The sequence below is a fragment of the Schistocerca gregaria genome, chromosome 2, assembly GCF_023897955.1.
Source record: "Schistocerca gregaria isolate iqSchGreg1 chromosome 2, iqSchGreg1.2, whole genome shotgun sequence".
In the NCBI taxonomy this organism is placed as follows: Eukaryota; Metazoa; Arthropoda; class Insecta; order Orthoptera; family Acrididae; genus Schistocerca; species Schistocerca gregaria.
This window is the reverse complement of record NC_064921.1, coordinates 761,642,883-761,657,172: the sequence shown is the minus strand read 5'-3', so window position 1 is coordinate 761,657,172 and position 14,290 is coordinate 761,642,883. Positions and strand designations below refer to the sequence as shown.

At 46.9% G+C, this 14,290-nt stretch overlaps 1 protein-coding gene across 1 annotated transcript in view; it reads left to right on the top strand.

Annotated features, from left to right (window-relative positions):
- LOC126334973 (uncharacterized) overlaps nucleotides 1-14,290 on the top strand; it is a 67,848-nt gene that overhangs the window by 21,465 nt on the left and 32,093 nt on the right. The window lies entirely within an intron of this gene.

The window sequence follows — 14,290 nt, the reverse complement described above, 5'->3', positions numbered from 1 at the left end:
TTCAAAAGTGAAGAAGTTGTGGGTCAGGATGAAGCTGGCTAAGGTGACGAGGAAAGAGGTTTTAGGTAGGGTGGCAGGTGATCGGCATGAAAGGAAGTGCTCCATTGCAGCGAGGCCCTGGACGTGCGGGATATTCGTGTATAGGGAAGTGGCATCAATGGTTACAAGGATGGTTTCCGGGGGTAACAGACTGGGTACGGATTCCAGGCGTTAGAGAAAGTGGTTGGTGTCTTTGATGAAGGATGGGAGACTGCATGTAATGGGTTGAAGGTGTTGATCTACGTAGGCAGAGATACGTTCTGTGGGGGCTTGGTAACCAGCTACAATGGGGCGGCCAGGATGTTTGGGTTTGTGAATTTTAGGAAGTGGGTAGAAGGTAGGAGTGCGAGGTGTCGGTGGGGTGAGGAGTTTGATGGAGTCAGGTGAAAGGTTTTGTAGGGGGCCTAAGGTTCTGAGGTTTCCTTGAAGCTCCGCCTGGACATCAGGAATGGGATTACCTCGGCAAACTTTGTATGTAGAGTTGTCTGAAAGCTGACGCAGTCCCTCAGCCACATACTCCCGACGATCAAGTATCACGGTCGTGGAACCCTTGTCAGCCGGAAGAATGATGATGGATCGGTCAGCTTTCAGATCACGGATAGCCTGGGATTCGGCTGTGGTGATGTTGGGAGTAGGATTAAGGTTTTTCAAGAAAGATTGAGAGGCAAGGCTGGAAGTGAGAAATTCCTGGAAGGTTTGGAGAGGGTGATTTTGAGGAAGAGGAGGTGGGTCCCGCTGTGATGGAGGACGGAACTGTTGCAGGCAGGGTTCAATTTAGATAGTGTCTTGGGGAGTTGGATCATTAGGAGTGGGATCAGGATTGTTTTTCTTCGTGGCAAAGTGATATTTCCAGCAGAGACTACGAGTGTAGGACAGTAAATCCTTGACAAGGGCAGTTTGGTTGAACCTGGGAGTGGGGCTGAAGGTGAGGCCTTTGGATAGGACAGAGGTTTCGGATTGGGAGAGGGGTTTGGAGGAAAGATTAACTACTGAATTGGGGTGTTGTGGTTCCAGATTGTGTTGACTAGAATTTTGAGGTGTTGGGGGGAGTGGAGCTGGAAGTGGGAGATTGAGTAGATGGGAGAGACTGGGTCTGTGTGCAATGAGAGGAGGTTGAGGTTTGTTGGAAAGGTTGTGGAGGGTGAGTGAGTTGCCTTTCCGGAGGTGGGAAACCAGGAGATTGGATAGTTTTTTGAGGTGGAGGGTGGCATGTTGTTCTAATTTGCGGTTGGCCTGTAGGAGGATGCTATGTACAGCCGGTGTGGATGTGGAAGAGGAAAGATTGAGGACTTTGATTTGGGCCAGACATACCAACAATTAAAGGGAACAGCCATGGGTACCAGGATGGCCCCCTCGTATGCCAACCTATTTATGGATCGCTTAGAGGAAGCCTTCTTGGTTACCCAAGCCCGCCAACCCAAAGTTTGGTACAGATTTACTGATGACATCTTCATGATCTGGACTCACAGTGAAGAACAACTCCAGAATTTCCTCTCCAACCTCAACTCCTTTGGTTCCATCAGATTCACCTGGTCCCACTCCAAATCCCATGCCACTTTCCTAGACGTTGACCTCCATCTGTCCAATGGCCAGCTGCACACATCCGTCCACATCAAACCCACCAACAAGCAACAGTACCTCCATTATGACAGCTGCCACCCATTCCATATCAAACGGTCCCTTCCCTACAGCCTAGGCCTTCGTGGCAAACGAATCTGCTCCAGTCCTGAATCCCTCGACCATTACACCAACAACCTGAAAACAGCTTTCGCATCCCGCAACTACCCTCCCAACCTGGTACAGAAGCAGATAACCAGAGCCACTTCCTCATCCCCTCAAACCCAGAACCTCTCACAGAAGAACCCCAAAAGTGCCCCACTTGTGACAGAATACTTCCCGGGACTGGATCAGACCTTGAATGTGGCTCTCCAGCAGGGATACGACTTCCTAAAATCCTGCCCCGAAATGAGATCCATCCTTCATGAAATCCTCCCCACTCCACCAAGAGTGTCTTTCCGCCGTCCACCTAACCTTCGTAACCTCTTGGTTCATCCCTATGAAATCCCCAAACCACCTTCCCTACCCTCTGGCTCCTACCCTTGCAACCGCCCCCGGTGTAAAACCTGTCCTATGCACCCTCCCACCACCACCTACTCCAGTCCTGTAACCCGGAAGGTGTACACGATCAAAGGGAGAGCCACATGTGAAAGCACCCACGTGATTTACCAACTGACCTGCCTGCACTGTGACGCTTTCTATGTGGGAATGACCAGCAACAAACTGTCCATTCGCATGAATGGACACAGGCAGACAGTGTTTGTTGGTAATGAGGATCACCCTGTGGCTAAACATGCCTTGACGCACGGCCAGCACATCTTGGCACAGTGTTACACCGTCAGAGTTATCTGGATACTTCCCACCAACACCAACCTATCCGAACTCCGGAGATGGGAACTCACCCTTCAGTATATCCTCTCTTCTCGATATCCGCCAGGCCTCAACCTCCGCTAATTTCAAGTTGCCGCCGCTCATACCTCACCTGTCTTTCAACAACTTCTTTGCCTCTGTACTTCCGCCTCGACTGACATCTCTGCCCTTACTCTTTGCCTTTAAATATGTCTGCTTGTGTCTGTGTGTGTGTGTGTGTGTGTGTGTGTGTGTGTGTGTGTGTGTGTGTGTGTGTGTGTGTGTGTGCGCATGCGTACACCTGTCCTTTTTTTCCCCTAAGGGAAGTCTTTCCGCTCCCGGGATTGGAATGACTCCTTACCCTCTCCCTTAAAACCCCACATCCTTTAATTTTTCCCTCTCCTTCCCTCTTTCCTGACGAAGCAACTGCCAGTTGCGAATGCTCGTAATTCTGTGTGTGTGTTTGTGTGTTTTGTTCATGTGCCTGTCTGCCGGCGCTTTCCCGCTTGGTAAGTCTTGGAATCTTTGTTTTTAATAAAGGAGTATGTTAGACTTTTAAAAGCGAGTTTGAAAAACACAAAAAGTAGAGTACGCATGGGGAAATTGGACTCAGAAGAATTTGTAATAAAGAACGGACTTAAGCAGGGAGATGCCCTTTCTCCACTACTTTTTAATTTAGTCCTTGAATATATTGTACGGATGGCAACAGATAATTCAGAGGGTGTAGAGTTAAATGGAAATATTAAGATATTAGGGTATGCAGATGATCCAAACGTCATTAGCGATAGGAAAGAATCTGTAACAGCAAATGCGAATGCGTTAATCAAGGCTAGTGAAGATGTAGGTCTAAGGATAAGTGAAGACAAAATTAAATACCTGATTACTACTGGAATGCGAACAGCAGTAGATCAGGAAATGTTAAGAGTTGGAGACATGCAGTTTGAAAAAGTGAAGACATTTAAGTATCTAGGCATGGACATCACTTTGAGAAATGAGATCGAATCCGAACTGAAGAAGAGATTACGGGTGGGAAATGCGTGCTACTTCTCACTGAATAGATTGCCTTCATCACTGATATTGTCTAGGAATTTAAAGATTAGAATATACAGAACTGTTATTCTACCAGTTATGCTGTATGGGTGTGAGACTTGTTCTCTCGCTGTGCAAAATGAAAAGCCGTTTCGAGTATTTGAAAACAAAATTTTGAGGAAAATTTTCGGAGCAAAAACGGATGACATTAGCGGAGAGTGGTGAAAACTACATAACGAAGAGGTTCACTAACTCTATTCAAGCCGTGACATAATCAGTATTATTAAATCACGTAGGCTGCGATGGGCGGGTCACATAGCTTGAATGGATGAGGGCAGGGCAGTGCGCAGAGTACTGGTAGGGCACCTAGAAGGAAAACATCCTGTGGGGAGACCGAGGTGTAGATGGGAGGACAATGTGAAGGCTGATTTGAGGAGCCTAGGTATTGAAGGTGAATGGAAGGAAATAGCCCAAGACAGGGACAGATGCCAAAAATACGTTGCTGCGGTAATGGACTCTTATTTTTCAAGGAACTCCTTGACAGAATAGTAGGAGCGACTTATGAGGAAACTCTTGATTTGAAAAGCATGTGGATTACTGCTAAGTTTTTTTTTTAATTCTTGAGGTAGCTTCTTCAAAATGGATGCAACAGTATACTGCACACCTTTCTGCACAAGAGTCAACGAAGTGCAATCCAAATGCACAAAGGATTTCTGCTCAGTATTAACTGAATGAAAGCCTAATTCTTGGTAATACAATGATATTGTTAACAAGAAACGACAGATATTGAGAGGCTAATGTCAGAATACGCAGACTAGTGAACAGGGGTCGACAAGAGGTTCGCAACTTTACACCATTTATTGCCCGAACCGCCCATTTCTGAGTCAAAAATATCCTTTGAGAATGGGAAGATTTTCTCCAAAATATAATCCCGTATGTCATAAACAAATGCAAATAAGTGAAGTAGACTACTATTTGCTAATAATGCAACTTCAGTACATCTAAAAAAGAATTGTAAACCAAATACTGCAAAATTAAATATTAAAATTCATATAATATTGTGGGGTGTACTCATCCATTCCTTTTTGTAGATCCGCTGCTGCAACAGTCACTGAGTTACTGTATGTCCACTGTAACTTGGTGTTTTATGCCAAGAATGACTAAATTGAACATTATGTTTCAGAACTTCTTTTTATTATATCACCTAGTTTTTAACCATTTTATATACACTAGTGTAATAATAGGTCAGTCTTCTTACATATTCCATACAATTTGCCAAGTCTGACATGCTTACTGCATGAATTTACATAAAGTACTCAGTAAGCAATTACATGCTTCATGTACAAAATCTCATAAGACACTGACGTACACCTTACTTCATCGAATGATCATGAAGTACTGACCTTCTTGTGCCTACATGGCTGCCCCTTTTATATACAATTCCGAACAATCCTCGGCATTACCTCAAAATTAATGTCTCATTTCAACAGTTGCACTAGCTCTTATAGAGCAAATACATAGATGAATTTTCAAGCATATAACATTTTAAGAGTGTACAAATGCTCAAAATATGAAGTATTAACAATATTTTTGCTATTTTTATTAAATACAAAAGATATATGGTTCGGAAAATGTTCCTACCATTGTATATGTTTCCAAGTCTCCCATTGAGTGTGGATATTCCTACCATTGTGTATGTTTCCAAGTCTCCCATTGAATGTGGCAAAATAGGTCTTTTATTTATTATTGACAAAACCTCTAAAGAACTGCCTATGTTTACATGTCACTTATAACATTTTTGCTAATTAAATTTTAATTTTCTAATCAGTTTTGATTCTCTCAGTTGGTTTTTCCTTTAAATACCACAGATTTTAATTTAAGTACTGTTTTAACACACATCCATCTCAGTTTCAAAGAAATGACTTTGACCATTGTTCTCGATCATTTGTTCCAGATTTCACCTAATTACATTAATCCTAAATATTCCTACCGATTACAGTACCTATATGCTTCAATACAATTATAATTTAGTAACCAGTTTCATTGTAACAATTTTATAAGTATAGGTTTTCTTATACCACTACTCTTTTTTTTTTTTTTTTTTTTTTTTTTTTACATAATTGATTCCTGTTTATTTCAAATTGGACCGAAAAATATGTGTTTTAAATGGGATTCAGTGGACTGTTAAATCTCACATTAAATCTTAGAACAAGATCCTGAACGTGTGTTTTCCACAACAGTTTACTACCTATCTGAAAACCTAAAAATTGTAACTGTTCAGTTCCACTAATCACATGCCCATTCTGTGAAACTAAAAAATCCAGGTTTGTTGAATTGTGTTAGAAACTGTAAAAACTGAATCTTACTGAGATTTAGTGTTAGTTTATTTTCTGCAAACCATGAACTGCACTATTTGAAACAGTGTCAATGTTGCACACAGCCTTTACTACCAAGCTAGTGTCATCAGCAAACAGAAATATTTTAGAATCACCTGTAATGTTAGAGGGTATATTATTTATATAAATAAGGAATAAGAGTGGCATCCCCCATTTGATCGTACCCCACTCAGGCCCCACATCATAGCCATTCTCAACACTGGATATGACCTGTTGCTGTCTGTTGTTAAAGTAATGGTTGAACCAGTTGTGAGCTATTCCCTGCATTCCATAATGGTCCAAGTTCTGGAGCAATATTTTGTGATCAACACAATCAAACACTTTAATTTAATCAAAAAAGATGCCTAGGGTTCGAAACCTTCCAATACCTCTCAGAGAAACGAGAGTATAGCAAGTATAGCATTTTCAGTTGTCAAACCACTTCTACATCCGAACTGTACATTTGACAGTAAATTATGTGAAGTAAAATGATAAATTATCCTTTCATACACAGCCTTTTCAATAACTTTAGCAAACACTGATGGCACAGAAATGGGTCTAAAATTGTCTACATTAACCCTTTCTCCATTTTTATAAAGTGGCTTTACTACTGAGTACGTCAATCGTTTGGTAAACTAATCACACTTAAAGGAAAAATTACAAATATGGCTAAGAACAGGGCTAACATGTGCAGCGCTGTACTGTAATAGTCTGCTAGGCACTCCTTTATATCCACGAGAGTCCTTAGTTTTCTTTGATTTAATTATTGACTCAATCTCCCCTGTGTCAGTATCACAGAGGAATATTTCAGATATCAATCTTGGAAAGGCATTTTTCCAATAGAGTTATATGATTCCCTGTAGAAACAAAGTTTTTATTTAATTCAAAGCAATGCTCAGGAAGTGATTCTTAAATACTGTACATATATTTGACTTATCAGTAACAGAAATATTTTGACTATGAACTGACTTTATGACATCTACCTCGTGCTGCTGACCAGACACTTCCTTCACGACTGATCATTGGTTTTAATATTGGCCTGTGAATTAGCTATCCTATCTGTGTACCGCATAGTCTTTGCCTTCCTGATAACATTTTAAGCACGTTACAATACCCCCCTGCGGGTTAGTATAGATCTGAGGTATTCCCGCCTGTCGTAAGAGGCGACTAAAAGGAGCCTTACACTTTTCGGTCCTATGAGTAAATCCCAGTCTATGGTTTGACCTGCCATTTTCAAAATTCTACAGAAGTGCGGGCCATATGGGGAAGGATGCCTTACGTGGTGCACGAGTTATCCATAGTGCCCTTAAATTTGATCTCCTGAATCTCTTGTCGTGGCTTTGCATCTCCACCTGCAATTCAACTATTTTAGCGAGGACACTTTCTGGGGTATGTCATCTTCTTCTGTTGTCTCCTGTCGTCTTTCGCCCCCATGACAATATTGGATGTCTCTGCGCCCAATATCCAGCACAGCAGCCAGTCTGTTGTGGTGGGGCCGTCATTTACCCATTTGGTGGTAGCCCCCTGACAACACAGGGATTGCACTGCTGATGCCTACGCTGTAAACTCCCCATGTATGCCCTGTCTTCCTGGGGCATTAGGACTCCCAGCAATGGCCATCATGCCTGTTGGCCATTGGTGTGGCTGGGTGGCACCTGTGGGGAGAGCCCCTGATCGGAGTGGGTACCATCAGGAAGGATGACCCACAATGAAGCGGACTAAGTCATCTCTTGCTGGTGACCATACGGTACCAGCAGCCTCTAAGTAGGGCGAGATCGAATACAGTGCCGACAGTTATGATCCTCCTTGTTATACCATGGGAGGAATGTAGGGCTTTAGTATGGAGAGAGCCATATTCACCTCAGTTTTTAGTCTGTAGCAGAATTAATGGGGACCCCTTTCTACCTACGAAGCCTCATTGAGCACCTTGAGGATAAATTTGGAGAAGTGACAGCGCTGTCCAGGATGCGAAATGGCGCAGTCTTGATTCAGACAGCATCCACGGCCCAATCCCGAGCTTACTCGCCTGTGACAAGAAGGGTGATATTCCTGTTTCCCTCACTCCCCATTAAAGCTTCAACATGGTCCAGGGGGTAATTTTCCATCAAAATCTCCTCTTGCAGTCTGACGACGAGCTCCGCACAAATTTAGAACGGCGGGGTGTTCATTTCACCTGGCCCATTTACAGGTGACTCAGAGACAACAGGGTTGCTACCGGTGCCTTCATCTTAGCCCTTGAGAGTGATTCACTGCCTGAAAAGGTGAAGGTGATGATTTACCGCTGTGATGTTAAACCATACGTCCCTCTCCCTATGCGGTGCTGGAAGTTCTGGCACAGGTCTTCCCGCTGCACTTCCAGTGCTACATGCCAGGACTGCAGACATCCACTGCACCCAGATACTCCACGTGCGCCTCCTCGCACTTGCATCAGCTGTGGAGAACACCACTACCCCTGCTCGCCAGACTGCTCAGTACTCCAAAAGGAGCGGAAAATCATGGAGTAAAAGATGCTGGACCAGTTGACATACAGAGAGGCTAAACATACATTTGAAAGATTATACCCCACTTGGTTAACGTCGACATATACTACTGCTAGGTCACCACTGATGTCCCGAGTGCCAGTGGTTCCTCACTCTGTGCCATGAACAGTGGACCATCCGGGACCACCAGAATACATCTGCCCCCTTGGTGGTAGGGGTAAAATCTTCCTCCGTTGCACCCAAAGCACCTACGTCATGAGCAAGGCCACCCCCCCCCCCCAAATGCAGTGGACATCAGTCCCTTCCCCCCCTGCGGGGGGAGCAACAGCCTCCTTCGGCTCCTCTTGTATGGAAGAGGTCCCTTGCAGCCCTCTCTCCCAAGTTTTTCACTAATGCCACGGCAGACACTTGCCAGTGGCTCAAGGAGCCAAAAACTGCTGGACGAAGAGCTTCACAATCTTCCTCTGTGCCTGAAGCTGCTTTGGAGAACTCTTCCCAGCAAGCCCCTAAAGTCCCCCTGCGGGTTCGGGGGTTAGAATAGGCCCGAGGTATTCCTGCCTGTCGTAAGAGGCGACTAAAAGGAGTCCCTCCCTCCTCAAGGGGGTAGTTAGCGCCTGCGTCTGGAGACGGACGGTTTCATGACCTATATTTGCGTTCATTTTGGTTTTTCACTTCTTCTGGTTTCTTCCTTCCTTTGGTTGATTCCTTTCTTTGTTCTTCTCCATCTCACTGTCTTACTCTTTCCCTTGCCTTCTTCTTCTTGCCTTCTTCTCCTTGCCGTCTTCTCTTTGCCTTCTTCTCCTTGCCTTCTCTGGTCTCCGCCTCGGCGTTTGGGACAGTCTGTCCTTTCTTTCCCTCTCTCCTTTCTCTTTCCTCTTCTTCCTTCCTCCCTGTGCGTGGCTGAAGGCCGACCCACGTGTTCGCACGCGTAGCCGGTGACGGGGTAACGCGTAATTCCCCGCCCTGGGTAGACAAGTAAGGCACGCACGTACCCTCTGGTAAAGGCCAGGTCCAGGGAGGGGTGATTGCCTGAGCCGATTGGTCCCTCCGTCCGTTTCTCGGGTGTGACCTGAGGTGTGAACAATCACCTAAGGCAGGAGTGCCCTCTGAGAGGGTCCCCACAAGGAAGTAGCGCGCCATCGGAGGCGCTGGCAATCATGGGGGATTTCTCCGCAATGAATTTCTCTTCTTCTTCTTCTTCTTCTTCTTCTCTCTTGACTTCTGCCCACAAACGGAAACTTGACCACCCACCAGTGACAAAAGTACTACCGCCTGCCCCGCAGTTCCTCGTAGTTTCTCGATCTGAGGACAGAAAGGATTTTTCCTCTGTTAACCCTTTCGTTATCCAGAAGGGCGTAGATGCCATAGCCGGATCGGTCAAGTATTGTACCAGGTTGCGTAATGGTACCTTGTTACTAGAAACTGAGAGCGCTTTTCAGGCACAAAAACTGCTTCGGGCCACACTCCTGTACACATTCCCTGTTCGGGTGGAGGCTCACCGCACTTTGAATTCGTCTCGTGGTGTGGTATATACTAGATCACTCGACGGACTGACTGACAAGGAGATTCAGTCTTTCCTCGCTGAGCAGGGCGTGACGGCTGTCCATAGGGTCATGAAAAAGGTCAACAATGACCTTGTACCGACCCGGACACTTTTCTTGACCTTTGATAGTGTTCAGCTGCCGTCGCGCATCAAAGCGGGCTACGAGGTTATTTCTGTTCACCCCTATGTCCCGACACCTACGCGCTGCTACCAGTGTCAGCATTTTAATCACACTCGCCAGTCTTGTTCCAATGCGGCTACATGTGTGACTTGTGGCAGGGATGTCCATGAGGGTGACTGTCCACCTTCGTCTCCTCGTTGTGTGAACTGTCACGGTGACCATGCAGCGTCCTCCTGCGACTGCCCCATCTACAAGGAAGAACGCTGTATCCAAGAAATTCGGGTCAAAGAGAAAGTGTCCAGCTCAGCTGCTCGCAAGCTATTTGCTAGTAGGAAGCCCACGTTGCTCCCAGCAGGGATCGGGGAAATACAGTACTGTCCTCGCCTCTCCTCAGACTACCAGGGAGGTGGCGATGCAGACATGCGATCTGACCTTCAGCACTACGGTCGTCCATTCGGCCAGTGCTAAGATCGCCCGGTCGACGTCTCCTCTTCCTCCCGTCACCCCTCCGACACAAGCACCTTTATCAGCTTCTGCCAGGACGAAGACCCAGAAGTCAGATGCACGAGCCTTCAAGAAGGAACCGTCTCGTGCAGACCTTCTACGTACCTCGAACTCTCAGCCATCGACCAATCCTTCCACAAAACGACCTTCCATGAAGGCTCATAGGAAGCACAGTTCTCCTTCCCCGCCACGGTGCATTTCTTCTCCTGCGCCACCCAGCGGTTGCCGCTCCAGGCCGTCATCTGTTTCGCCTGGCGGTACCGCTGGTAGCCGAACATCTGGCCGTTCACCAGTGGAGGAAGCTCCCCCTCCCAGCTATCTTCACAAGATGGCCAATGAACCTATAGAACAAATGGACGATGACTGTCCGCCTCCTGCTAGCGGCAGCAGTGCTCGCTTGAAGCCGGGCACTCAGACGCCTTCGAGATGACCCCTTCTTGCATCTTCTTCTTCTCACGATGGCACTTATTCACTGGAATATTCGCAGCATTCGTTCCAACTGAGAGCACTTGAAATTGCTGCTCCGCTTGCACCGTCCGCTCGTCGTAGCCCTCCAGGAAACGAAGCTATGCCCATGCGATCAAATTGCCTGGGCACACTATACCTCTTTGATCTACCTCCTGTGTCAGGTATTCCGGCTCATGGAGGGGTTATGTCGCTGGTCCGGGATGATATCTACTATGATCCCATCACATTGCACACCGGCCTGCAGGCAGTTGGCGTCCGCATTACTCTCCCCACTTTTACATTTTCCATTTGTACCGTTTACACTCCGTCGTCTGCCGTTACCAGGGCAGACATGCTGCAAATTATTTCTCAGCTACCTGCACCATTTTTGTTAACTGGAGACTTCAATGCTCACCATCCTCTTTGGGGCTCTCCAGCATCCTGTCCGAGGGGCTCCCTGTTAGCAGACATTTTCAACCAGCTCAATCTTGTCTGCCTCAATACTGGCGCCCCTACTTTCCTTTCAGACACCTCTCACACCTATTCCCATTTAGACCTCTCTGTATGTACTACCCAACTTGCATGCCGGTTTGAGAGGTATGCGCTTTCTGATACATATTCGAGCGACCACTTCCCGTGTGTTATCCATCTCCTGCATTATACCCCCTCTCCGTGCTCAACTAGTTGGAACATCTCCAAAGCAGACTGGGGGCTCTTCTCTTCCAGGGCAACCTTTCAGGATCAAACCTTCACAAGCTGCGATAGTCAGGCCGCACACCTCACGGAAGTCATTCTCACTGCTGCTGAATATTCCATCCCTCACACTACGCTCTGCTGTTGACCATCTGGTTACCTTGACGACCTTCATTATGAATAACTTCTTGCGGAAGTGCCCGACCGCGGCTGTGTTCTTTCATTTGGAGAAGGCTTACGACACCTGTTGGAGGGCGGGCATTCTCCGCACCATGCATACATGGGGCTTTCGCGGTCGCCTCCCTCTTTTTATTCGTTCCTTTTTAATGGATCGACAGTTCAGGGTAAGTGTGGGTTCTGTCCTATCAGACACCTTTCGCCAGGAGAATGGGGTGCCACAGGGCTCCGTTTTGAGTGTCGCTCTCTTCGCCATAGCGATCAATCCAATAATGGATTGCCTCCCAGATGATGTATCAGGCTCCCTTTTCGTGGACGATTTTACCATCTATTGCAGCGCGCAGCGTACGTTTCCTGGAGCGCGGTATTCAGCACTCTCTTGACTGTCTTTACTCCTGGAGTGTCGCCAATTTCTTCCGTTTTTCTGCCGAGAAAATGGTCTGTATTAACTTATGGCGCTACAAAGAGTTTCTCCAACTGTCCTTACGACTCGGTCCCATTGCTCTCCCATTCATGGAGACAACAAAATTTTTAGGTCTTACATTTGACAGGAAACTTAGTTGGTCTCCACATGTGTCATATTTCGCTGCCCGTTGTACCTGTTCTCTAAATGTCCTCCGTGTTCTCAGTGGCACGTCGTGGGGAGCGGATCGAATCGTCGTACTTCGCCTATATCGGTCGATCGTCTGCTCCAAGCTGGATTATGGGTGCTTTGTATACTCCTCTGCACGGTCGTCCATCTTACGCTGCCTCAACTCCATACAACATCGGGGTTTACGGCTTGCGATCGGAGCCTTTTATACTAGTCCCGTTGAGAGTCTTCATGATGAAGCCGGTGAATTGCCACTCACCTACTGGCGCGATATACTGCTTTGTCGTTATGCCTGTCGGCTACTGTCAATGCCCGACCACCCATCGTATCGTTCCTTTTTTGACGACTCTCTCGACCGTCAATACGGGTTGTATATGTCTTCCCTGCTACCCCCTGGAGTTCGCTTTTGTCGCCTCCTTCAACACCTTGATTTTTCACTCCCTGCAACCTTTAGAGTGGGCGAGAGCCACACGCCACCTTGGCTCCAGGCTCAGGTTTGCGTTCACCTTGACCTCAGCTCGCTCCCAACGGAGGTTACCCCCGGTTCGGTATACCACTCCCGTTTTGTCGAACTTCGTTCGAAGTTCATTAATATGACCTTCATTTATACAGATGGCTCTAAGACCAATGACGGGGTCGGGTGTTCTTTTATTGTCGGGGCACAAAGTTTCAAATACCAGCTACATGGCCATTGTTCGGTCTTCACAGCTGAGCTCTTAGCCCTCTACCAGGCTGTTCTTTACGTCTGCCACCACCGACATTCTGCTTATGTCATCTGCTCCGATTCTCTGAGCGCCATCCAGAGCCTCAGTGATCCGTATCCGGTTCACCCTTTCGTGCACCAGATCCAACGCTCTCTTCAGCAGCTGGTGGACGACGGGTCTCCAGTTAGCTTTATGTGGGTTCCTGGCCATGTCGGTATCCCTGGGAACGAAGCTGCAGATGCCGCGGCCAAGGCTACAGTCCTCCAGCCTCGGACGGCTTCTTGTTGTGTCCCTTCATCAGATTGTAGCACGGTCATTTGTTGGCGCATTTTATTGCTGTGGCATGCTGATTGGGGTGCACTTACGGACAACAAGCTTCGGGCCGTGAAACCTCTTCCCGCAGCTTGGACGTCCTTCTCGGCGGGAGGAGGTCGTTTTGGCCCGGCTACGAATTGGACACTGCCAGTTCAGCCATCGCCATCTGCTGACGGCAGCGCCGGCGCCTTTCTGTCCATGTGGGCAATTGCTGACGGTCCGCCACATTTTAACGTCCTGTCCGGATTTTACTACGCTGCGTCTTGATCTTGGCCTGCCATGTACTCTGGAAGCCATTTTAGCGGATGACCCAGGAGCTGCTGCTCGCGTTCTTCATTTTATCAACTTGACACACCTGTCTAAGGACGTTTGATTATGCTGTAGTTTTTTAATCCTATGCCTGTTAATACGTCTTTTATAGTGTTGTCCCTTTTAGTTGCTGTTTTAACCTTGTGCCTCACGGTGCATTCCTAACTTAGTCAGGGCACTAATGACCATTGTAGTTGTGCGCCAAAAAAAAAAAAAAAAGCACCTAAAGAGAAGCAAGACAGCAAGCAAACTAAGAGGTAGTCTGCTAAGTAAGAGGACACTCTGGTGGCCCCAACACACCCACTCCCTATCAATTCTGCATCTGAAGATGCAGTGGAGATCTTAGCGCCTTCTGCAGACCTGGATCTCACCGATGCCTCATCCACCATGGAAATGGCTACAAATACTCAATCTGTGGCATCAGGTAACCCTGAGGCATAATCTGCCTCCTTGCATGTTTCATGCATTCCCAGCCTGACGATAACATCATCCTCCAGTGGAATTGCAGCAGTTTTTTCCACCACCTGGCAGAGCTACAGCAACTCAAGCTTTGCAC